The sequence below is a fragment of the Dendropsophus ebraccatus genome, chromosome 1, assembly GCF_027789765.1.
Source record: "Dendropsophus ebraccatus isolate aDenEbr1 chromosome 1, aDenEbr1.pat, whole genome shotgun sequence".
Taxonomy (NCBI): domain Eukaryota; kingdom Metazoa; phylum Chordata; class Amphibia; order Anura; family Hylidae; genus Dendropsophus; species Dendropsophus ebraccatus.
In genome coordinates, this window is record NC_091454.1 from 27018538 (window position 1) to 27045483 (window position 26946).

At 44.6% G+C, this 26946-nt stretch overlaps 1 protein-coding gene across 1 annotated transcript in view; it reads left to right on the forward strand.

Moving 5' to 3' along the window:
- FLT4 (fms related receptor tyrosine kinase 4) overlaps nt 1–26946 on the forward strand; it is a 227260-nt gene that overhangs the window by 255 nt on the left and 200059 nt on the right. The window lies entirely within an intron of this gene.

Below are 26946 nucleotides of genomic sequence, written 5' to 3' on the forward strand. Positions count from 1 at the left end.
GTAGTAACATGTCCCTGTCCATGCATTCTACATCCTGTCTACACTCCTGTAGCAGATGATATGGGTATCCCCTTTCTTCAAACTGTGCTGTCATTCTATTCAGTGTAATATCAAGGTCCTGTTTTTTGTCAATGATCCTCTTTGCACGTAGCATTTGGCTTTTAGGTAATGATTTTAGCATCCTTCTGGGGTGGCAGCTGTTGTATCTCAAGGTGTTGTTGCAATCTGTTGGTTTAATAAAGATATTAGTGGAGATTTTTTTACCTTCTTTTGTTACCTTTACGTCAAGAAAATTTATTTCAGCCTTATTAATTGTAGCAGTGAATTTGATGGTACTGTCAATCTTATTCAGATGTTCTACAAACATTTGTAACTCAGTGGCGCCCCCTGTCCAGATCATGAATATGTCATCTATATAACGCCACCAGACCAGCACATGCTGGAACTGGTGGGTTACATATATATGATTTTCCTCAAGAAAAGTCATAACAATATTTGCAAAAGTTGGTGCAACATTGGCACCCATGGCCACTCCGCGCTTCTGCAAAAAGATCTGATCATCAAAAGAGAAATAGTTATTGTGTAAGACAAGTTCAAGAAGTCTCAGTACAAAGTCATTTTCTTTAGGTGTCAACCCAAGTCTATCAAGCATGATGTTGACAGCATTCACACCCATAGTCAGATCAATTGACGTGTAGAGACTAACTACGTCTAGTGTAACTAATAGTGCCTCCTCTGGTACATTGAGTGATTTAACAGCATTCAAAAACTGTGTGATTTATTCCATACAAGTGCGACGTTTCAACCGCCTCTTGAAAATGCTTGAAAAAGACTTAGAGAGGCGGTTGAAACGTCGCACTTGTATGGAATAAATTCACTTTTTGTATGAACTACAAAGAACGGAGTTGCTGCTGGTTTATCCGTCTATCTATCTATCTATCTATCTATCTATCTATCCATCTATCCTCATTAATCTATTTGACTGTCCATATTCAGGTTATACTGTATATGTAAATGTTGATATATACTCACTTCAACATGCCTCATTGTCTGCTGTCAGGAGATCTCTATCTATCTATCTATCTATCTATCTATCCATCTATCTCGTATATATTATCTATCTATCTATCTATCTATCTATCTATCTATCTATCTATCTATCTATCTATCTATCTACCCACCGATGCATCTTTATTTAAGACATAACGTTGCAATGATATAGGCGAAAACTACTCCCATCATGCCTGGCCAGCCAAACCTAAAGCTTTGACTGCTAACTATAAACTACACATGCTGGATGAGCACAGGCTGACTATTATGTCTTACACCAAGAGAGGGCGCTGTTTTCTCACATATAATCATACCATAGTAACCTGTGTCATCGTCTCAGGCCTCATTCACACGTTCAGTGATTTTTCTGGACTGCAAAACCTCCTGCTATTTTAACTCTGGTGGTCCGTATAAATTCATCCACGTTTGCATTCATAACTGCATTCGTTTCCGTAAAATGTGAATAGTACTAGTTTGTATAGATTTGATCTGTGTATTTTGCGGCCGTCATGTATGTGACATCCGTGACGTCCGTAAAAAACACAGATCCCATAGACTTCTATTGGTAATCCGTACCACAATCACAATACATGTCCGGATTACGGATCAAAATTAAAACGGACTGTGTGAATAGCCCAATATGAATCAAGTATATGCAGTATATCTATACTGCATAGATCTCATTGAGAGATCAGTGTAGTGATACTAGAAGTCCCCCAGGGGGACTTCCATTAAGTTTGTAAAAAAATTATTAAAGTTTTTTTCTTTTTTTAATAATAAAATAATCCTTTCCCCTAATAAAAGTGTGAATTACCCCCCTTTTCTCATTTTATAAAATAAATAAATTTAAAAAATAAAATAAACATGTTTGGTATCATGACGTGCGTATTCCCCCTGAACTATTAAATTATCATATTCAAATCCAAATTGCAAAATTGCGCATTTTTGGTCGCATCAAATCCAGAAAAATTGTGATGAAAAGCGTTTAAAAAGTTGCATATACACAAACAAGGTACTGATAGAAAGTACAGATCATGGCGCAAAAAAATTACACCTCCAACAGCCCCATAGACCAAAGGATTAAAGCGATATAAGCCTGGGAATAGAGCAATTTTAAGGAACATATATTTTTTTTCAAAGGTTTTAATTTTTTAAAAGCCATTAAATAAAATAAAAGTTATGCAAGTTGCATATGGTTGTAATCGTACTGACTTGAGGAACATATATAACATGTCAGTTTTACCCTAGAGCGAACTGCAAAAATATTTTTTGGCAGTAATTTTTTAAAAACATAGGTGTAATTTATATCAGTAAAAAAAAAAAAAAAAAAGTTACCCCATTGAGCTGTATACAGTCTTAGGGACTGTAGCTTTTACTATGACTATAGCTATTACTTGATTTTAAGGGGTTTAGCCAAATTAGACAACATAAGTGATAAGTGGGTGATGGTCTTGTTGCTGGGACCCCCCTGCATCAGTCACTAGAATAGGAGTTTTGTGTCCTGTATGCATTCAGTTACGCATGGTTGCTGATGCTCCGTTCGCTCGCTATTACCACAGTGATCTGTGTTTAGGCGATCAGTGTATAACTTGGTAAATGCTCTTTAAAATTAATTAGTGGCATTACAAAAATTCTCTGTATTTTAACAAACTTAATATATCTTACAGGCTACTTTCCTCCTCTCCTGTTAAAGGGGTACTCCAGCAAAAAAAAAAAAAATGGTTTCTTTCAAATAAACTGGTGCCAGAAAGTGCCACAGATTTGTCATTTGCTTCTATTAAAATGACTATAAAAAAGTTAACTGGTGTCATAAATTTTTTAAATAGATGTAGATTACAAATCTATATAACTTTCTGTTTTCCAGTACTTATCAGCTGCTGTATGCCTTTCAGGAAGTAGAGTATTATTTCCAATCTGAAACAGTCTGACACAATGCTCTCTGCTACCACCTCTGTCTGTGACAGGAACTGTTGAAATCAGTAGCAAATCCCTATAGAAAACCTCTCCTGCTCTCCAGGCTGGAAAGACTACAGCACTTCATGCAGAACATATAGCAGCTGATAAGTACTGGAAGACTAGAGATTTTTTAAATAGAAATAAATTACAAATCTCTGGCACCAGTTGATTTGAATAAATATTTTTCACTGGAGTAAATTGTCTCGGACCGGCTCTGTTTCCAGGACTTGTATATGGTACACATTTAGAAAGAGGAATTGTGTAGGGGTTTCTCTTTGGCAGGGGCATAGCTAGGATTTATGGGGCAAGAAACTATATGGGGCCCCATGAATCCTGTACAGCCCCAGCCCCTGCGTGCTCTGAGCCTTAGATACCATGGAGGCAGGCCACATTTCGCCCGAAGGGGGGGGGGGGGGGCAAGCGCCCCTGCCACACAGGCCCTGTAGCAGTTGCAGGGTCTGCCTCCACGGTAGCTACACCACTGCTCTCTGGAAAGCATGGTATGTTAGCAGGACAATAACAGGCCTGAGGACACTTTTGGTAGGCACTGTATATGGGGGGCATTTTTCTGGAAAGTAGACACTCTCTGACAGACAGGCTTCATAAGAGCACTCTGTTGCTAAAGCTATATGGGCAGTCTGGTAACAAACAATGATGCATAATTATTATTACAATTTGCTTTGTACCCAAGTTTTGACCAGAATGCTGATTAAAGGGGTTATCCAGGATTTAAAAAAAAAAAACACAGCCACCTTCTTGCAAAAACAGTGCCACCCCTTTCCCCAGGTTGTGTATGATATTACTTGATGTATGATATTACTGCGCTTTTGGCATTAAGTCCATTCCTGGTTTTGTTCTGTTTTTTGCTTATGTCTTCTGTAATCCGGTCCATGTTTTCTCAGTTCTCCCTGCTCTTTCTTTGCTGTGGTCTATTCACTAATTGTCTCTGCTGTGTTCTGACTGACAGGTCTCTTCACATCTGGCTTTCTGTGATTCTCTTGTGTGTTTCTCCTGCTCTACCTATCAGCTTGGAGTCTGGGACCTCTGTTCCCTTATAGCTTGGTCTCTCCCTTCACTCTGGGCTCTTGATAGCTTTGTCCAGCGGTTTGCCTTATTGTTTGTATTCCTTGTTTCCTGATCCTTTTCCTTGTTTCTTGCCTTTCTTTGTCTTTTGGTTAAGTGTTCCTCGCTTAGTCCTCAGTGTTCCTTGCCTTGTCCTCAGTTTATCTTGCTACTATCTCTGGCTTTTGTTTCTCTGTTTACCTTGTTGCATCTCTGGCTTTTGTCCTCCATTCGTTTGGTTCTCCATTCCTTGCTGCCTTCTTGGTCCTGTCCTTCTGTGTGTGTTTGTGCCTTGTCTAATGTCATTGTACCTTGTTCGCCTGTACTGTGTCTTGTCTGTGTTTTGCACTTATTTGAGTGCAGGGACTGATGCCCATTTGCGGACGCCCAGTTGCAGACAGTCAGTTAGGACCTGCACTGCAAGTATGTAGGGACAGTGTGGGGGGTGTTAGCTATAAGGCCCACTTGTCCTTTGTCTCTTGGTTCCCCGTGGCCCTGAAATGTTTCTGGAAGAATGCGGCCACATTTTCCTAAGCCTGTACTACTCCTTTTGCAGTGTCCCAGAACAGGTCCTCTTATCCTCACACTTTTATTATGACCATTCCTGTTCTGGGAAGTTATGGTTCACTGCAAACTGTGTGTATTGTGTCACCCCTCTCAGTGTTCAGGTTTGCTATTCCATTCATTTCTTGTATGCATATTCAGGTATCAGTGCCTAAGGGTATTATGTCGCCTCCCAGTGTTCAAGTATGGTACTTCTCATGTATATTTCACTGTATATGCTTAAGGGTGTGATGATGCAATGCCTGGATGTCACGTGACTGCCCCTGCTTCCATGGTAACTCCAATGGCCATCGAGTTTTGGCTGGGGAATACCATGTGACTTCCTGTTCTACCTCAGTCTTTTCCTCCACCACCAGGGGGACAGGTTCTACGTGTGTTCTCTCTCCCCTGTCAGGAGAGAGATACGTGTGCTCTGCTGCTCCAGTTCCACAAGAAGTTTTCCTGGCTGTGTTCTATTCTCAAGTCTTCAAGATTCTCATCTATTCTCAAGATCTGGGTGCCGTTCTTCAGTCATTCCTCTCATCATCTTCTCTAATCATCAACAGCAAGTATTCATCTCAGTCTCATTCCACCCAGCATCTTTTCCTCAGTATCACTACTACTCCCATCATTCAGTACGCTATCATCAGCCTATTGCAGCATCACCCATTACTCTGCTTTATCCAAGTCTGCCTTATACGCGGTTGCATCCGGAGAGACTGTTGCTATTAGTTACCACTGTTATAATACATATATAACTACCGTTGTTTCTGAACCCTGACATTGGTGTAATTATTGGTGCCCTGACTAAGGACAACGAAGAATTGCATGCCCAGCCTCTGCATGGTCAGGAGCCCGGTTCTCAGCTGTTACCCTCGTGCCTAAACCGTGACAATCCTCTGCTCAGCAGCTGCTCCGGCTCCTGCCAGTAACTACACCTATCAGCGGAGAGTCCCCTAGGGGCTTGGGCATCGCACTTTTACAGATCTACATCTGTATCTGACTGTATCTGTCTAGGAAGGATGCAGAACTTAACATGTACTTGAATACTATGTCAGTGTAGGGATCCTTTATTTACCCTAGTAGGTCACACATACGTCCTATTAAATGGCCCAATGACAGCTCGATCAATAATGTAAATAAGAGCTGATCTGCTAGATTGGCCCTCATTTACTGAGCTTATTACATGTCTCAATTATCGTTTAGCAAGGGCCGTAAGGACATTGTTAGTGATGTAGTGCAGCCCTTGTTATACATTACCTGTTCACGCTCCTGGTCTGCCCTACAGGATAACGTATGCTGGAAGAGCGCCGTACTCGGCTCTTTCTGTCACGCCATAGGAATGAATAGAGTCGCTGGTTGTTTGCTGGACCTGCGGCTCTATGCATAACAGAGCCGGTGGGGCCCAATATGGAGATTGGCAGGTGGGGGGTACAAAGGTCCTCCATTCTGTGGAAGGGGGAAAAGTGAATTTTTCCTGGACAACCTTAAGGTCCATAACTAATCATGATTGAGCAATCCAAGTCACGTGGCTGATAACAGACTGAACAGGTAGTATAGTAGAACGATGAAACTTCACGTCAATTATAACCAAAGCTGCGTTCAATGATAATATCCAATATCCTTTCAAAAGGCTACTCAAAATAAACATGCAAGGTCATGAGAATTGAAGCCCACTGGGCCCTACAATAAATATGGAGGAGCATGAAGCCAAGTATACTCATGTACTGAATGGAACTGTTGACCTGTTCATGCTCACAGTTGCCATAAACATCGGAAAGGATACAGGTTTTCTGTGTAGTGGCGAAAATCCATTTGTCAGCTTCCTGCACACAGGAAAATGCGAGAGGAAATGACTAAATATCTTTCACGCTTAGAGTAAGCATTATCCAGGAGTGCTTGCACATGGAAGATCTAAAGTGTCGCACGCATTGTTTAAAGGGCATCTGTCATCAAAACTTTGTATAATCAGCTTTGTAAAGCCGACCGCCCACCCAACAAGCAGGTCCATGGAGAAGACAGAAATCCTATTGTTACTAAAGGCCCTACTACACGATCACCCAGGCTGCCCCCCTCCAACCAACACACATGTGCTTTACCAACAGCCGATTACCCCATGGCTTGCAGGCAACAGACATTAACTAGGTGTGTGCTACCTCACCATCACCTCGTAGCTTATCCTTCAACAAAGGGTAGATGTTTCTAATGTTTTCTAATTTCACTGAACATAATCCACCATTGAGCCACCATTAAACCAGTACGGGAGTCTAGAACCTTTTAGTTGTCCCCCCCCACCACCCTAGCTTTCTTACTGGGAGAAGCATGGGTTAAAATGACAATCCCTTGGGAGACTGTAATGGCTGCCTTAAAGGGGTACTCCAGCGCAGATAAAAAAAAAAAAATCAATTAATCATAAACATTTTTTTTTATACTTACCATGCCTCCGGAGTCTGTCTCCGTTTGAATTTCCCGCTGTTTGCAAATCCCTGAAGCTGCAGTTGGTGTCTTCATTTTTTTCTTTACTTCCTAGTTTGGGGTTTCCCATGATGCACTTTGTCTAACTGACTCTGTAGAACTGTTAGATGGCTTACATCTTGCTCAGCCAATCAGAGCTGAGCAAACTGTGTCATCTGACAAAGGGAGGCTGGCCTAACAGGGCTTAGACACGACTCCCTCTTGATGATGTCATTGCCACAAAATGGCTGCCACAGAAAAGCCTGAACAGTCATTAGGTAAGAATGAGTTTACTTAACTTCCTGGTGGGGGATTGAGGGGGGGGGGGGGGGAGATAGGGAAGGGGGCAGATAGGTGATTGAAGCATATTACAAAATTATATAACTTTGTAACGTGTGTAAACTATCTGTCTGGCCCCCTTCCCCATTAAGGCAACTATTACAATAGGCTTTGCTGACAGTTTTTAATATTCAAATCTCTTAAAGGGGTATTCCAATCTTAACTAATACAGTTAGTGGTTGGGCTGGTGTCTATATAGCTATAATGTAGATGTGAAGATATGGGGGACATTTATCAAAGTTAGGGCAGGGGCATATGCCAGGAAGAAGGCACAGATTCACCCCTTCTCCCTGGCGTACGCTTGCCATATCCCGCCCGGCAAGGTGGGAGGAGGTGTGGCCTCCTCCTGCAGCTCATTTATTATGATTTATGCCTTCTCCACAGAAACAAAATATTCCACGTCCATATAGTTGCAGTCCCTGAAATTTGCTTTGGGGGTAAGTGTCAGGCGTATCCATGAGAAGAGCAAATTGTACTAAAACCAGAGGACTCCTTTAACGTAGAACATTGTAGGGGACATTGTGCTCCATTCTGTCATGAACTCAGTAGTTACAATACATAAAATAACCAGAACACAATAGAGAGAGGTGGTTAATATTGTTTTATACCCTTATAATTTCCTTTTTGCAATAAAGTGCCCTTACTTTCATAGTTTAAGGAATGTAATAAGATTTAATGAAATTTTATGTCCGTGCTCGGAAAAAGCAAGGCCGTGCACAGAATTATGCCAGACTGGAGTTGAATTAAAACCAAACTATGAATAAAACACTTTTCTTTTAATACAGGATTTTTATTCTTGAACATTATAGATGGATTATTTGCATGACTTCAGTCCTACAGCTGGAAGGTTAGATAACCATAGTCATTTCCAAGTGTATTGCTACAATTTACATACAGTGAATACTGTCAATGAAATTTCTATTTCAACCATCCAAGGTCTCCAAATTTATTTTACTAATAATAGAGATTTAAAGGGGTTGTCCTCAGATTGACACCTAACCAACTATACATAGTTAAAGGAGAACTCCGGGCTTGGGTGATCTTTGGCAGAGTGCTGGGGAGGGGGAAAACACTATGGCCACTGACTGGCTAAGCGGGCATGGCACATCACATCCCAGATCCCCACTCAGACATAGAAGTGCCCGTGACCAGAGGACCGGAGCTGTGGGATACCGGAGTGGGGAGGTGACAGCATGTTACTTCTTTCATGTTCCCCCTCCCCAACCCTCTGCCAAAAATCACCCCAGCCTGGAGTTCACCTTTAATGTAAATTATACGTCTCTGACCACTGGGGGCTCCACCGATCATGAGAACAGGCCCTTGCTACTCCATTTGATTTCTACAGGACTGATGGAAGGAAGAGAGTCCCACACTTAACTATCTTCCAGCAGAGAGCATTGTGTCAGACTGGAAAGAATACAGCACTTCCTGCAGGACATACAGCAGCTGATAAGTACTAGAAGACCTGATATTTTTTAATAGAAGTAAATTACAAATCTCTGGCACCAGTTGATTTTAAAGATTATTTATTTTGTGAACTACTCCTTTAAAGTGTACCTGTTGTTATAACTTTTAAAAACGTAATGATCAGTAGATGTGAAATAAAGCAACTTTGTAATAGACATCCTTTTTTCTATTTTTTTTTTTTTGTTATCATGCTGTAAAACAAAATTATACTTACCAGAAATCCAGATCCAGTCTCCTGAAGCTTTTTAGTCTTGTACAGGAATTCCGGCAAGTACAGAGAGTCATGGCTCAATGCCTCCATCAGCCACATGACTGACTTCTCTATGAGCGCAGATGACCTGGGAAACATGGGACTTCCTGTGTTTAGACTCTTTGGGGGGAAAAAAAGTCAGAACACAGGAAGTGCCGTGTTTTTCATGATAACTAAAAACAAGATAATGAAAGTATATTGCCAAGTTGCTTTATATCACATCTACTGTTGATTTAGGTTTTAAAGGTTATAATGACGGGAACACTTGTAAACTGCTAGAGCACTATTTCTGAACATGTATGCAGATGGTTTGTTGGCCATTGCACTGCACTCTTCTCTTGTCTCAGTCATGCTACTCCCGATGCCCTGACTTTACTTTAGGGGAAAGTGAAAGACAAATAGCACCCAAACATCAGTGCAGCCCCCCAATACCTCTATGTGTAGCGGTGGGTTGCCCCGGGGTGAAATCCTTTTGCTAGTGCTAGTATGCAGAACTACAAGACCCAGCTAGCCCTTGGAAAAACACCTGCAAATCCACAATGGGTAACTGCAGTCAGTCATTACGGTATTTATACCCCTTCAATATTTAGCCAACACTATTTTCCAACCTCAACATATCAATGAACATTTGTGTGTTCTCAATAGCTGTCCCGCTGAAGTCTTTGGCCAATGATTGTCACCCCTTGACACAGGCCCTGGTGGTGCCTCCCAGCAGAGCAACCATATTGTTAGCAAGCTAAGGTGGGGATTTGGCTAGAGGGTGAGCAGTGTTGAGGTGGTGGAGAACCATTTTAACCTTTCCTGTGGAACCTCCTTTCTTTTATGTTCACCACTGACTAATTCTGTTACATGAAGGGACATGGTCTTCACTGTTCACACCATAGTCTACCGTACTAGAATACTAATACTTATACAATAGAGCCAATAGTCATAATTCTCCAATTTATATTTAATATATGAACATATAATATACAACCAATCCCATGCCAGATTCCCCTTTTAGTGTACATATTATACTACAATGCTGTACTTTATATAAAAAAGTGAGTTACCACATAATCCTAACACCAGGCACTGATATATATATATACTTTGAAAGTAGTTTTCTTAACAATCTATCTAGTCCTTTATACACTTGCATATGGAAGGCATCTGGCCAAACTCAATCATCATTTCTTCCTTTTCTGGGACCTACAATACCTTCAATGTCTCAATTGCTCTCTCAACAATAGCAGACATCTGTCTGGATTGCAGGTGCTATCTTTAGACCTGTGAGTGACACCTAACCACATCTATGTCCCAGGAGTTCCCTATGAATATCCAGTAATTATACTTAAGCTAGTAGGAATGTATCAGGGGTAAAATACTGTTTTTCTTTTAATTTCTGCCCATGGTACCCACATATCAGAACATAGTAACATACAGTTGTTAAAGGGGTATTCCAGCTTCAGGGGAAATTTAAAAAAAAAAAAAAATACTCCCTCTCCCCTGTCACTTCCACTCTGACAGTCCCTAATTCCTGCCACTTACTGTAGCACTGCTTCCTGGTTCTTGTGAAGCAGGAACTGCCCAGCCAGTCACTGATTGTGGTGGTTTGAGCAAGTGACTAAAACGGCAACAGGTCGGCGCGAGGAGCTTTGGGCGGGGACTACCCGGGTGATCGTCTGATTGTCCGGGCAGCCCATAGGAGACAGCGGCGGTCTGCTGCTGCCACAGAGCGATGGCAGCAGATCATTAACAGGCTGATCGTTCAGCCTGTATAAAGACAACGATCAGCTTACATTGTGCATGTCGGCTGATTGTTGTCTTCTATTACATCGGCCGTAATGGTCGGTATCAGCCGAATATAGCCGATAATCGCTTTGTGTAATAGGGCCTTAACTGTCCCAGAATCCAGGAAGAAGCAGTGATTGGCAGAAACTTTGAACAATCAGAATTCCAGAGGCATGGGATCAGGGCAGGTGAGTATGCATTATTTTTTATTTGCAATATTTTTATTATGCATTATTTATTTTTTTTAGCATTTAAAATGTGATTATTATTTAGTATTCAAAACATTTTAAGGGAATGAAATAACAATCTAACTATGACATTCACACAATGTCAAAATCGTAATAAAATATAGTTCCAGAATAACATTACAATACAGAATTCTGTACTATAGCAAACACAATGTCCAATAACAACTGTCATATATGTTGGCCAAATCAGAAGCCAAATTACCCTCAGCAAACACACACTGAAATGATGTGTTCTATAGATTTCTCATGCTTCAGCGCATTTATTGACTTTACTGTTGAAGGAATAATGGGAAATATTAAGAACTCAGCTGAACTTCATGTAACTGGGAGGCCACAAACCAAATTCCAACACAAAATAAATCTTCTATATGTGTCAGCGAGTGTAAAGAAGGTGTTTGAGTAGAAAACTGTGAAATTGCATTGATCAATATCTTACCAAGAAATAATCTTGAGATGTCTAAAACTGAATTCCCGTTGGCCTTTACTACCCTAGATATGACGAATGTGAGGAGAAGAAACACAGTATTGTGGACATAGGATGATAGAGGGAATTAGCCGCTGGTTTCTCTAGTAGTCTTGGCCCTCCTGATAATCCCTGATAGTATTACTAGCTAGCCGACACCCTACTCTGTACTGACAAGGGGCAATAACTCCGAAACAGCTGTCTGCAGATGGGCAGTCTTTCCTTTTGGAGAGATTGTTTGGCTTGTAATATATCCCTAGTTAAAGGGGAACTGTCATAAAAAAACAAAATGCACAAAAAGCATATAGATATACTCACCGATCCCTCACTGATTATTTTACACCTTTTCCACTTGTCTACACTGATCCTAGCGCCAGATTCAAAGTTTTACAAATGATTCCAGTTTACATCATGGCAGCCAGCTGAGAAACTACATTTCTACATGCACTGTACCTCAGAGCCAACTGCCGGGTACTTGTCCCGGTCTTGTATTATCTACCCACCACTCACTCTGCTTTTGCTTTCCACAGTAAACACTCTATCTATCTATCTTTCTATTCATCTTCATAGATTAGAGAAAAAGAGAGAGAAAGAGATGAAACAACAGTGTCTCTTTTCCCTTATACTACTCAGGAGAGGCTGTTGTTTCCCCACCCATGGCCAGGTGATCACTGCGTGATGTCAGTGGTGGGCGGGGGTACAGATGAGGTATTACAGCTTGCCTGGCAACAAAAGAGACAGAGATCATGTGATCTCTGTCCCAGAAGGAAGGGAGAGGACAGAGGAGTAGAGACAGAGTGGACCAGGAAGTGAGTCTTGTCTGCAGTTTTGGGGTGTCAGGATTTTTAGGAGTCAGGATGTACTGCAGACAAATGGATAAATTTATGTAATAGAAACCTATTACAAACAATTTTAGATTATGGATGGGGATTTAACAGGGTTAAAATTTTTCTTATCTGGAGCTCCCCTTCAATGTTCTAAGATGAAGTGTAAGGGTGGGTTCACACTGAGGAATTCTCGCAGATAAATTCCGCCGAATTCAGTCACTAGAACGCACACACGGCCGCCGCCTTTCCACTAGCTCCATAGACACCATTCTATGGGCTGGCTGATTCCGCTATCCGACGAAAGAATTGATGTGTCAATTCTTTCAGTGGAATGCGGAATCCGCCCATGCATAGAATGGTGTCTATGGCACGGGTGGAGAGGCGCGCGTCCGTGAGCGCGTACAGGCAACGGAATTCAGTGGAATTTATCCACGAGAATTCCGTAGTCTGAACCCGCCCTAACACTGACTTGTAGGATTACCACCCTTCCAATGTGGTGTGAGAGTTGTTTTGAATATCTTTTCTTCCCAAAATTTCCAGTGGCACAGAAATGGCCTTAGAGTCTCCACACGTCTTTACGACTCTCCTTAAGGAGACCTAACAAAAAGATGGCACTCAAAGAGGTATTCTAGCAAATAAATTACATTTGTTTTATTATCTAACAACAGCTGTTATTTGTCATGAAATGATGGTCGTCCAAGAAAAACTGCCTTCATTTCAATGGTGTGTGAACATAGCCCGACATTGAGTGTCAGCAGTAAGGGGCAACATTGTTCCTCTGCTGCCACCAATGGCCGTGTCAAGAACTGCAGAGGCTTATCAACTACTGGTCCCAACACAGGTTACTCTTAGTTCTTCTTTTTTATGAAAGTTTGCTATATTTTGCAATTTTTATTAGCAAAGCGCATGGGTGATACACCTAGATCTCTGTATCACCTGAACAGTTAGTTGTTTTTATACTTTATATTTTTGTATTGGTGGTGAGATAGAGGGTTGGCCCCCACAGGAGACTTTTTAACTTATTTATACCACGTCCTGTAGTATCACACTAGTTAGTTTTCAGAATCTATTCCAATAAAAGGCTGAGGCGATGACACTTTATTAAATATGTCACCATCAAAATAGACATATCCTCTGTTGCTCAGTGACCTTTTAACATTCTCCATTTCCTCTTTCCGCATACATCCTTCCCTTTGTCCGTATTCTTCCTGCATCTTGCATTTTATTTGATATATGTTTAAATATCTGTAATGTCTATTCATGTAAACAGGTAACAAGCGATCACTTTGTCACACTAGCGGTACACTGGCCAAAGACTGAATTTAGAACTAGTTAAAGGGGTAGTTCACAAAAAAAAGATTTCTTTCAAATCAACTGGTGACAGGAAGTGGTAAAGATTTGCAATTTACTTCCATTAAAAAAAAATTCAACTCCTATACTTATCAGCTGCTGTATGTCCTGCAGAAAGTGGTGTATTTTTTCATTCTAACAGTGCTCTCTGCTGCCACCTCTGTCCATGTCAAGAACTGTCCAGAGCAGTAGCAAATCCCCATAGAAAACCTATCCTGCTCTCCAGAGTGCAAAGCAAAGAGGAAAGTAGGGTGGAAAGAATACACCACTTCCTTTAGAACATACAGCAGCTGATAAATACTGGAAAACTTGAGATTTTTAAAACGATGTACATTACAAATCTATATAACTTTCTGACACCATTTGACCATTTTTTAAGCGTACATATAAGTTCTAATTACACAACTGTTCCAAACTTTTCTGAACCTAGGTATGATCTAGTATATTCAGCAGTGGTTCCCTGACATCTCTCTTATTATAACCCCTTTAACTTATGATTCTCCAATGAGTCACCTGTATAATTGCTATAATAATATAAAATGTTCTCTATAGTCTCCATTCATCGTCCTTAAATATCTTTCTACCTTGTTCATTTCATAGCGGCATTAAAGGGCCTGACCTTCGTAATGCCTGAGATAGGCGAGGCCTGGCATTTTCTCTAAATTTGGGAAGAGTTGTTACATATTATGGGGAAAGGTCAAATAAATTAAGTGTGAGAATTGATAAAAGATGTTATAGTCGTAAGTTCAAAGAATACTTTCCACTGTAAACACATTAAATAGTATTTTTCCATGTAAACATTAATTTCTAGTTTTCATCATATTGTTTAGTCTGGAATATATATTTGTAAGGTGTGGTGCACTCTTGCAGGAAAGATTTTGCAGACAGTTGGTGCAGTGCAAGGAAGAGGCACAAATTATACCCCAAGGGAATGCGGTATCAAAAAATAGCCACTTTTTAAAGAATTTTTTAGTATTAAATATTTCAAACAAATCTTGAAGTTTTCATTCTGGCCACTAGGCGTAATGATAAGATAACACTTCCTGTTGTGTAAAGATCATTTTTCAGCAGTGTCCTTATCATCACAAACAAGAGTACAGCGAAAGGTGACACCAGCATATAGATAACACAGGATCAGGATCTACCCCTGTAGTGGCTCGGTACGGGCCCCTAAATATTATTGCACCTGAGTAAGGTAACTCCCTCGGGTTCACACAAGTGGGAAGAGGTATTGCAGTTAGTGTTTTTCCCACTAGGTGTCGCAACTGTGTTTCTATTTAACTTATTTCTGTGCACAGCTGAAGTCTTCCTAGAGTTAACTGTTATGTGTCACATGTTGCCTTTTTGTCCACTCAAAGGTGCAGGTGCTTTCCCTCCTTTTTCCAATCTTCGCTCTCTCCGCTCTCTCTCTCTCTCTCTCTCACCCCCCACAAACACAGCCCCACCAGATAAACCCTTGTAGTTAGGGCCTAGTTCCCGGAGGGAGGAATTTAGTTCAGTTGGAGTTGTAGTCTGGATGCAGCCTACCAGGAACCAACTAGTCAAGCAGTTTCTTTCTGATGAGCACTGGAACTGCTATGCAGTGCTAAACCTTTATAAGGGGAGAAAATCCAAACAGGGAACACCTTGTCCACGCCGTGTTCCTCTCTACAAAGTGCAGGGCAGTTACCTTAGGAGTCATAGGGACTAACCCCAGTGGAACAAAGGTACGGAATGTCTACGTATTCCACCGTGTAGCGCAGGACAACTGGGAAGGCTTAGGAGTCTTCTCAACCCAGATAAAAAGGCCTGGAGCTTGTATTACCCACCTAGGATGGGTAGCTCGCAACTAGGGGGCATAAGGTGGTCAAGACTAGAAGTCATCCGTGAGTATGAGTATTCTTTATCTCTTCTTTTACATACCTCTACTGTTTCGGCAGAGTACAACTCTACTTTGGACAAGGCCCCTCTGGCAACTTCTCTCCTTTCTCTACTGCAAAGAACCTTCTTACTAAAAGCACCTGGACTCTACCTCAACTACTAGCACCTGAGTTATTGCAAGATTGTATCTTTTGTATTGCACTGGACTGTATTACTACCACAAGTACTATTCCTGTATTGCACTACGTTTCTACTAAGTAAACTGTTCTACAGTACTTTACTAAAGCACTGTACTCTGGCTTATCTCTTCCATACCCGCACACACATCTGTACAATTGGGTTTATCTCCTTTTTTGTGCTGGTCAGGCGCCAATTTGTGGGGGGAGGGTTCTACACCACTCTAGGCTACTATGACAAGTGCCCAAGTGACCCTAGACCCACTCAGGGTGGACAGGGAGTCCACCCAAATAAACACTCCCAGCGCCCCACTGCACCCTCATTTACAATAGATGAGTCCAGCCTCCTGCCTCCTGTGGAATGACCTCCGCACTGGTCACAGAGCATGCCTAGAAACCACTCTTATGCAAACAAATAGAGTCTGCTTCAAACTATTGTGCCTATATCCAAAGGGATTTCTGTAAAGTGTTTCTCTAAATAGTGTTACAGTGTGGCTAAGATGGTTGCACCCCATAATAATGTACTGAAAGGAAAATTTAGGGTTTTAGGGGTTCGAAAAGGGCTAACCACATTAGTGAGCTTTCTCCACTAATTTAAAGGACTTTACCACCTAAGAAGCTAAACCATTATCTTTGTACATAATAACCCCCTGAACAACTACAGGTAGTTCACAAAAAAAAATAAATCCTTCAAATTAACTGGTGTCAGATTTGTAATTTACTTCTATTAAAAAAAAAAAAAAACCTCAAGTCTTCCATTACTCATCAGCTGCTGTATGTCCTGCAGGAAATTGTATTCTTTCTAGTCTGGAGAGCAGGAAAGGTTTTCTATGGGGATTTTCTCTGGACACCGTCAGATAATAGAAACACCACGCTATGACACCAACAGCTCCTTTTTGGAAAGCTTCTTTACTCAAACTTTTTTCTATGTATATCGGGCAAACAATTTTTTCACAAAAAAACATAGAAACCATGTGACCCAGGTGCTCTTCTGGCAGACGTCCTTTACTTGCGGATCATCATATCAGTCCTCTCGGCAGGGCCGTATTTGCCACTAGGCACCCGTGGTCCGGTGCCTAGGGCGGCGCCCTGCGGGGGGCGGCACCTGCAGGGATCAAAATATATATTTTTTTAATAAAAAAAAATATTTTTAACCCCCGCCGCCCTAGGTACCGGACCACGGGTGCCTAGTCCGCGGCTGGAAGGGGGGGAAGGGTGTGACGCCGCCGCTACCGCCACCGTTGTGCAGCCCCGGGGCACTCGGGGTGTGCTCCTTCCGGCACACGCTGCTTCTATCTCAGGCCGGCAGCTCACCCGTGCAGCCCCGCGGTGCCCGAACTTCTTCCAGCTCGGCGTGATGACGTCACGAGCGCTGCAGCAGGAAGAAGTTCGGGCACCGCGGGGCTGCACGGGTGAGCTTCCGGCCTGAGATAGAAGCAGCGTGTGCCGGAAGGAGCTCACCCCGGACGCCCCCGAAGCTGCTTTGGGGGGACCTGCCTAGTGTGCCTCTGCCCCCTGCTGTTCCCTCTTCCCCACACAGCTTCTCCCCCTGCCTGTGCCCCCCATCTGCTCCCCCTGCCTGTGCCCCCCATCTGCTCCCCCTGCCTGTGCCCCCCATCTGCTCCCCCTGCCCCCATCTGCTCCTCCTGCCTGTTCCCCCCGTGCCCCATCTGCTCCCCCTGCCTGTGCCCCCCTGCCCCCATCTACTCCCCTGCCTGTGCCCCCCATCTGCTCCCCCTGCCTGTGCCCCCATCTGCTCCCCCTGCCTGTGCCCCCCATCTGCTCCCCCTGCCTGTGCCCCCAGCTGCTCCTCTGCCCCCCAGCTGCTCCCTCTTCTCCCCTTGCCCCCCCAGCTTCTCCCTCTGCCCCCCATCTTCTCCCCCTTCCACCCCAGCTTCTCCCCTGCCACCCCAACTGCCCCCATCCTCTCCCTGCCACCTCAGCGGCTCCCCCTGCCACCCCCATATGCTCCCCCTTTCTGTCACCCCAGCTGCTCCCCCCCTGTCACCCCAGCTTTTCCCCCCTGTCTCCCCCAGCTGTCTCCCTTCCCTAGTCCCCCCCCAGCTGCCTCCCTTCCTCAGCCCCCCCAGCTGCCTCCCTTCCCCACTCCCCCCCCAGCTGCCTCCCTTCCCCAGTCCCCCCCAGCTGCCTCCCTTCCCCTGTCACCCCCAGCTGCCTCCCTTCCCCAGTCACCCCAGCTGCCTCCCTTCCTCAGCCCCCCCACAGCTGCCTCCCTTCCCCAGTCACCCACAGCTGCCTCCCTTCCCCAGTCACCCCCATCTGCCTCCCTTCCTCAGCCCCCCCAGCTGCCTCCCTTCCCCAGTCACCCCCAGCTGCCTCCCTTCCTCAGCCCCCCCCAGCTGCCTCCCTTCCTCAGCCCCCCCCAGCTGCCTCCCTTCCCCAGTCTCCCCCAGCTGCCTCCCTTCCCCAGTCCCCCCAGCTGCCTCCCTTCCCCAGTCACCCCCAGCTGCCTCCCTTCCCCAGTCACCCCCAGCTGCCTCCCTTCCCCAGTCACCCACAGCTGCCTCCCTTCCCCAGTCACCCCAGCTGCCTCCCTTCCCCAGTCACCCCCAGCTCCCTCCCTTCCTCAGCCCCCCCCAGCTGCCTCCCTTCCTCAGCCCCCCCAGCTGCCTCCCTTCCCCAGTCACCCCCAGCTGCCTCCCTTCCCCAGTCCCCCCCCAGCTGCCTCCCTTCCCCAGTCACCCCCAGCTGCCTCCCTTCCCCAGTCACCCCCAGCTGCCTCCCTTCCCCAGTCACCCCCAGCTGCCTCCCTTCCCCAGTCACCCCAGCTCCCTCCCTTCCTCAGCCCCCCCCCAGCTGCCTCCCTTCCTCAGCCCCCCCTCAGCTGCCTCCCTTCCCCAGTCACCCCCAGCTGCCTCCCTTCCCCAGTCCCCCCCCCAGCTGCCTCCCTTCCCCAGTCACCCCCAGCTGCCTTCCTTCCCCAGTCACCCCCAGCTGCCTCCCTTCCCCAGTCACCCCCAGCTGCCCGCCTGCAGACGAGTTGTGGTCGGAGAAGTCTTCATGATGGCTGCCAGATGGAGAAGAAAGCAAAAAGTGAGCAATGGCAATGGGAGAAGACGTCACCTGTGAGTCATTAGTAACTGCACTGTAAACACTTCTATAGTGTGCAGAGCCTGTGTACCATTGGGGTCTAAATGGGTCAGTGTATGGTTTGCGGTAGTGTACTGACACAGCCCCGCGGACACTACAGTACACTAGCGCAAACTTTTAAACTAGAATCAAACTACAACAGCTGCAGGCACTACAACTCCCAGCATATGCTGAGGGCTGCAGACTGTCAGTACATGCTGGGATTTGTAGTGCCTGCAGCTGTTGGAGTTGGGCCCTAGGTGGCATATAAGAATATATAGATCAGTGGGGGCTCAGCGCAGGAAAGTGACCCCAGAACATCACTGATAGGGATAGGGGGAGATGTTTTTGTTCTATCCCCTATCAGTGATGTTCTGGGGTCAGTTCCCTGCACCCACAGATCTATGTATTCTTATATGCCACAAAGCATCCAGTGTATAATGCACCTAGGACCCAACTACAACAGCTGCAGGCACTACAACTCCCAGCATGTACTGACAGTCTGCTGCCCTCAGGATATGCTGGGAGTTGTAGTACAGCGTAGACAGATGTATTGCTGGACCTTCAGGGCTGATGGTTGTCACCCACAGATTGCAGCCACCAGGAGTCACACAGTGCACACAGTGATTTATTACAGGGTTGTCCTCTCAGAGACTACAACTCCCAGCATAGCCTGAGAGCTGTACAAATGTAGGGATTTGTCACAGATACAGATGAATTCAGGAAAGGAGTGGGTCAGCATGTCAAGTCTCACTGGTTCTATATTGGTGCCCCAGGTGCCCCAGTCCTACACTGGACAGAAGTGGTCCCCGAACTAAGATGTCCCCGGCCTCCTTCCTTCCTCCATCACGTCTGTTTGATGAGAATAGCGGGCATCAAGCAGAGCGGCACCCAAGTGCCAGGGTATATACCATGCATGTAACCAGCCAGTGCCGGGGGGGCGCCTCAGCAAGCAAGGTGCCTAGGGCAGCATGAACTCTAAATACAGGCCTGCCTCTCGGAGAAAGTGATCCTCCAGCTGCATAACCGAAAACTGGTTAGGCATGTAATCACGCAGCTTGAATAAACATTTCGGGAGGTGGCGCTGCCTTCCTCACGCATGCCGCAATGTGTGCTCCCACCACCATACATAGTAACCAATTATGGCAATACTTTTACTAAAAACAAATATGGAGGTCACATGCTCCTCCATATCAGCCATCTTATGGACAGAGTCACCAAAGAGCAGGACGGCACAGCCTGGAGGAGGCGAGTCTAACTTTAGCTCTATAAGGGACACAAGGAGCTGCTGTCAGTAAGGGCTGTGAGTACACTTACACTTACTAATATTGTCCACTGAACAAATTTACTATAAAGTGGCCAACCCCCTTTAAACAGCTTTCAGTTCTCCTGCTTAGCGGAGAAGAAAACATAACTTCGAACTCTTTATAAATCTTTCCAGATTCATCATTTTGGCCGTGAACACAGAGACAAATGAGCCGATATTCCACAGTCACATGGGGACTGGTTATTATCCCCTGCCTTGTATAATTGTTCTACGCTACAATGTTAAATGCTACAATCTGCTGGAGTTACTCGCCCCGTGATTGAAGTTTTGCTGTAATTTTACCTGTTAAGGGGCAAATTTTATAACTTTGAGTTGTGCAGCATTATTTTGTGAGTATCCTGGGGGGCAAAATAGGAGATGGTTAGGCCGCATAACAGTATGTCATCTATCATTTGCATTCTTTCCATTTTTGCTGTCACCATAGTTTTGGATAGTCCCAGCTCAGATATTGTAGGACATAGAAGGTTTAGTGTATTACATGTAATATAAACAAGTCTTCAGTTATAGGCTACTCCCTGATACAGTGCTCCTACAGAAATTAGACATATCACATTTCAATACCTCCAAATGTCCAAATACACCCTATACTTTGTTGACCATACCTGCTGCTTGCAGTATAGGGTGCTTGTGGTTTAAGGTGTATGGGGTCTTCCCCTTTTTTCTGGGAGAGATAAGCCACAGCCGGAAATCTCTGGCTGCAGCTTAACCCTCCCCTCCCCATAGAGAACATAAGAAATTGGCCAAGTCAAACGTTCCTGGGTAGGAGGAGGACGGGGGCCAAACAAGAGGCATAATTGAAGGCTAAATGATTGTTGAGCCATCAGGTAATGAAGGTGTATGGGGACCTCAATGTCCATGTAGCATCTGTAACGGTGTCCTACCCCGTTCCAGCTCAGACCTAGAAGTGGTCAGACACTGGGGAAATGTGGTACCAGGAAATGGCCAGACTCTGGTGGTAATGTGGAAGTGATGTGAGTAGATTTTCATCCACCACCTCCCTGGGCATTGCAGATAAAGGGGTCCCGGCTGGAGTACCCCTTTAGGCTATGTTCACACTGCGTATATGTCCGGCCGCAAATTTTCGCGGCCGGACATATACGCGGTAAACTCCGGCCGGAGATTTACACTACTTGCGGCCGGCTACGTACGGACCGCGAACTTACGCCCATAGTCTAATTACGCTTCCCGAGTGCCCTACGTAGCGATCTGACAGCGGTCTTTTACTTGGAAAGCTTCGCCTAGCCCCGGACACCCCACAGAACCTTTTGGATCGGCACAAAAAGCTGCAAAAATGAAGAAATCACCACTACGTACGGGACCGCATGTAACGCTACGGGCGTAAGTTACGGCATTTTCATATGCAAACATTGGTCTGGTTCATTTTTTACACCGCCGCGTACGATCCGGGCATAAGTTCGTACGTAGTGTGAACTGTGCGGCCGTACTTCGTATACTTTCCATTATACGCAAACTACATAAGTCTCCAGCCGCTTATTCACGGAACGCGCTACGGCCGGAAACTTACGTAGTGTGAACATAGCCTCAAAGTGGTTTTGTTACCATAAACGTCAACACGTATGATCATAGTTGGGTCTGACCAATAGGACCCCCATTATCTTGAGGACAGGACTTCCAGTCCTCCTGTTTGATTGCATCAGTAGTGTACAAACTCAACTGCTGCTCCATTTATTGTTTATAGTACTACCAAAGATAGCTGAACACCAACGTGAGCGTTATCTTTGCCCCTCCTGAAGATAGTATATGGAACAGTATTCCAGTATTCAGTTGGGAGCTTCAGGAGTGTGGCTACAAGACTGGAATACATTTTCATGGTGGCAAAACCCTTGAAAGGTCCTTAGTCCCTGCAATGTCTATATCAGAGTCCTCACCTACTATGTACTATTTATAATACTGTTGTGCTCTTGTGCGGCAAAGGAGTCTTAAAAGAAAGTCTGGCCAACTTCTCGCAGGCGGCAGGGGCAGGGGAGAGGGTAACAATGAAGCATTGCTTACCATTCCTTGTGCCCACGATAAGCTGGCCTCGGTACCCCACTGGAAGGCATTTTCCACCAAGTTGTGATGACGTCACAACTCGGGGTAAAATGCCTGTCCCAGCTAACGGACAGCGCGCTCAGCCAATCAGCGTCCCGCCCCTGTCACTGACAGCCTATGACCTAGGCTGTATTCCTGTTTTCCAGACGGGATTTGAGCTGTCTCCCCTTCCCCATGGAACGGGAAAACAGTGGGAGTCAAATGCCAATGGTTTGGGTTAGTGTGAACCAGGGGCAGATTAACTTTACCATAGGCCCAGGGCTTTTCACCAAGCCTGGGCCCCCCTACCCCACTGTAACTATATATTTAGTATTGCTCCTCCATAGTTCAGACTGTACAGGACCTATGGTGACATTATAATCACATGATAAGGTCCTTCAGTATGTTCTTTAATGTTACTGAATTGTCTCCCGGCTACAGCTTTGCCCTGATTTGTGCAAAACAGAGGTACAAAAGCAGCAAATTTTGCAAATCATGGCAGAACTGTAGCCAGGAGACAGTACACCACTGAAAGTATAAGTCTGTTTGGGTGGCCATGGGCCCCCAGGAGCTTAGGGCCCCGGGCTACCGCCCGAAACGGACCTATTATAGTCCGCTAGTGTGTGAACCTGAACCTCAGCCTGGTTCTCTCATCTCTAGTGCACATGATGCATCATCCTTACAATTATCACCCTTTATGGGCTCCTCCCATGCTGCAAAGTCAGCCATAAACCTGCAATGTTAACCTTGACTAACTGAACAATTACCGTAAAATCAAGTGAAATATTTATGTATGAGCTGGGAAAGACTTTGCGGATCCTTCCAAGACGGAGCACAAAAATAACACTTTACTGATCGAGATCCAGACTCATTCTATTCTTTTATCTCTACCACAAATCTCCATTTTTCTGGTTCATACCACAAAACACTTTCCAGACATGGATCATTGCTTATCTAGAGATTGGATTATCTCTTTCTTGTGGTGGAGACAAATTCTTCTTATTAAAACTACAATAAGATTTTCTGCTGCCCGATCGACCAAGAGACGTTCTGTTCAGAGGAACATGAAAGGGAGAGTCACAATTTATTCTTTTTCTTGATCTCTGCTCGTTCTTTCATGTTCTTCTTCTGATTACCTATTAAACTGGAATGCTGGTTGTGAATTTGCTGTGAAATAAATTTTATGATAATATAATAGGTTAAAATGCTGTAACCATATTTTTTCCCCATAAATCAACTGTACATTTGAATTTACATTCTGAAACTCAAGCAGCATCAATTCTAATGTTTCCGTTGATTCTAATGGAGCCTGGTCACACAGGAGAGGGGTTACGTCACACTGGGGGGTGCTGGGCCCACCCCCAGTGCATAGAGCCTTGGACTGCACAGGAGCCTGCTGGTACATTGGCTTTAAAGTGAACCTGTCAGGTGATCTTTGCCGTCCTATCAAGGATTGGGTTATAATGGGAGAGAAGCTGAGTTCTATGACGTTTATGATTTAGTGTTTATTTTCGAGTGAAAGGAGAGTAAATTCAGGCAGGACTTCTAACAGAAGGAGTCCTGCGGACCCCACCTACGTATAGTGATTGACAGCTTTACCTGTATTAAAGTGGTACTCCAGCCAAATATCAATTTTTCATAGAGACCTACCACCCTGTAATGGCATGTGTCGTATCCGTTACCCCCTACCTGCTCTGGATTGCACTGCGATGTGATCTCCCATTCTTTCAGCCTAGGGCAGCTTCTCTAGTTCTGAGCTGCCCTCCTGGAAGAATGGGCTCCCTCTAGTGACAGGTATGTGCCTGTCCACTTGTATCTATAAGCATAGCCCACAGGCTCTGAAGTCTTCTGGCATGTTCTCCTGAGAGTATATATAGTCTTCACCTACTCACCTATGCAACCTTCCGCATTTGATTCCCGATGCCCTTCTGGTCCATGAGGAAGGAAGAGACAGCCCAGGTACTGCCTGGAATTTCGGGATTCAGCCTAGGTAATAGGCTGTATCCCGGAATTCCAGGCGGTACCCGGGCTGTCTCCTCCTTCCCCACGGACCGGGAAGGCATCGGGAATCAAATGCCCGAAGGTTCGACAAGGTTCGAGTTTGATAAAACCTAAGATTTTCCGCTGTTCGATCATCTCTACTCCTCACCTCTTTGTTGTTGTTTGTCAATCAGCAACCATGTCTCTGCTCCCTGCCTATCCGCCACTTCCTTGCGATCTTATAGCAATATGGATCTCCATGCATTCCTCGTTCCAGCTTAGCTTCAGTCTGAACTACCTTCTAATGTTAAAGGCACACTAGCACTGGCTTTGTAGCCCAGGGTAGCACAATATATGGGATCAAGTGCAGATGCGGAGGAGAAAAATGAGTCCAGCACTTAAACAAGGAATTACTTTACTTGATAATTTCAGTGCAATAAAGTTTAAATAGCTTGATGGGTGTTGGTAGTGCTTAAGGTAGTGACTGATTGTAATTGTAAAAAAAAAAAAAAAAAAAAAAAAGTGTTGCTTGACTTGAGATAGGGGGCTGTCCTGGGGTCCTTGACTAAGTAGTGCAGTACTCTACCGGGTTAGTCTTTTGTTCCACTGAGGATTGAGGACCAATCCTTGACTGTAGACTGTCCTGACTTGTTAGAAGGATCCCAGTTGTAGGCAAGGTTTAATCCAGGTGAGACAGTTACCCAACCTTTGGGATTAGCAGTGCATCTCAGCTTGAAAGTGTCTCAAAAGAAAATCTGTAGCTGTAGTTCCTGACAAGGGCTCTGGTCCTGGGCCAGGCCCGGGTATACACTGCAGCAGGAACTTTCTGTCTGTGTCTTGCTATCTCCACCATTCACTAAAGAAGACCCTCCTGCCAGGAACTAACTAATAGTGCGTTTACACAGACAGATTTATCTGACAGATCTTTGAAGCCCAAACCAGGAGCAGACTATAAACAGGGATCAGGTCATAAAGGAAAGACTGGGATCTATCCTCTTTACAAATCCATTCCTGGCTTTGGCTTCCAAAATCTGTCAGATAAATCTGTCTGTGCAAATGCATCCTAATTTAGGCACCTATCATCCCAGAGTGTGACACCTGACAAAGTTACCTTTAGACAGGTGACAGAAAAGCTGTAGTCTACTACTGGGACACTACACCAACACTCCCAATTTGTATGTCCAGTGTTTTCTGGAGTGACCACTTGCCTGCTTAGGCATCAGGACTTAAAGTTAGGCATGTATATTACCCAGAGTGCAAATTGGGAATGAATTGTACTGATGAAACTATTGATATTACAATATACATATGTCTAAAAAGATCATTTCCAGCCACGATTAAAGAGGATGTACCATCAGGGATAGAACGGCGCCATCATGGGGAAGCCGGTGCCGTGGTCCGTTTTTTTAACTGTGGCCCGGTTCCTGTGTACGGCGCCGTTGTATCAACGGGTCCCGGGCCGGAGCTGAAGCACTGGAGGTGGGCTGGCCCGCCACCAATGGGAGGAATCCCCCGCCCCTGTATGACACGGCTTCATTGATTCAGCTCCGGCCCGGGACCCGTTGATAGTACTGGGCCGTACACGGGAACTGGGCCGTGGTTCAAAAAGCGGACTGCAGTGACGGCGCCGTTCTATCCTTGGGTCAGATTAAAGAGGATGTACCTGATGGTACATCCTCTTTAAGGAAGCTGTTGTCATTCGAAATGTGAGTTTTCAAAAAAAATATATGGGATAAAGATGGACGGAGTTTAAGTGGAACTGGAGAATCTTTCTTTTGGTATCTTCTGGTAGCATATAGCATCTGACAGCTATTTGGCCTACAACTATGTCATAATAAAAATTAGACACCATGAGAGTTAAGGAGGTCTTGTCATGGTTTTGGTTTATTACAATCAATTCTATGTATAAAGGTGCAAAAGGTGCATATACTCCATATAAAGTATATGTATGGAGGCATAGGTGATGTATCACTTACTAAGCTTTCTTATTATTCTGATAACAGCCACTGTCTGTGTGTATTCCCTCTACTAGGAAAATTGCAATGCATGCTATTTATCTGTTCATCTTAATATATCGTATACATATAGGGGGACATTTATTAAAAGGCTAAAATGCCTTTTTCAGGCGCAGATTGGCCAAATGTTCTATTTGCGTATATTTTATTTGCATCAGGCCGATCTGCACCTCCTGCGCCAGTGGGGCGGAGAGGGGGCGTTATGGGGGGTGTGGCAGAGGGGGAACGGCCTCTCCGTGCGCCGCATTTATCATTTTTCCAGGGGAAAAATTATACTGAAACCTACGTCAGCTCGACGGGCTTCGTGCGCACGGGATTTATGTAGAGGCAATGCTCCTCTACATAAATCCTCTGAGCTCCGGAGCTGTGGGGACATTTGTAAGCCCGGCGTACAAAAAAGGCCGGACTTAATAAATGTCCCCCGAATATTCAATCCCATTAAAGTCTATGGGAACAAGTATTTGATTATTGAAAAACATCTATTCGACCACTTGGAGGTAAAAAACGGAAGCTGGTGGATTTGAACGCTTATCGGATATTTATCGAATATTGGGCTAAGTATCCGATAATATTCAATAGATTGAATACCTTACTATTCGATCGAATATCTATTCGATCGAACAGTATTCGCTCATAACTAATTATCTGAAGCAACCATCCTTTAAAATATGGACATCAGTGAAAT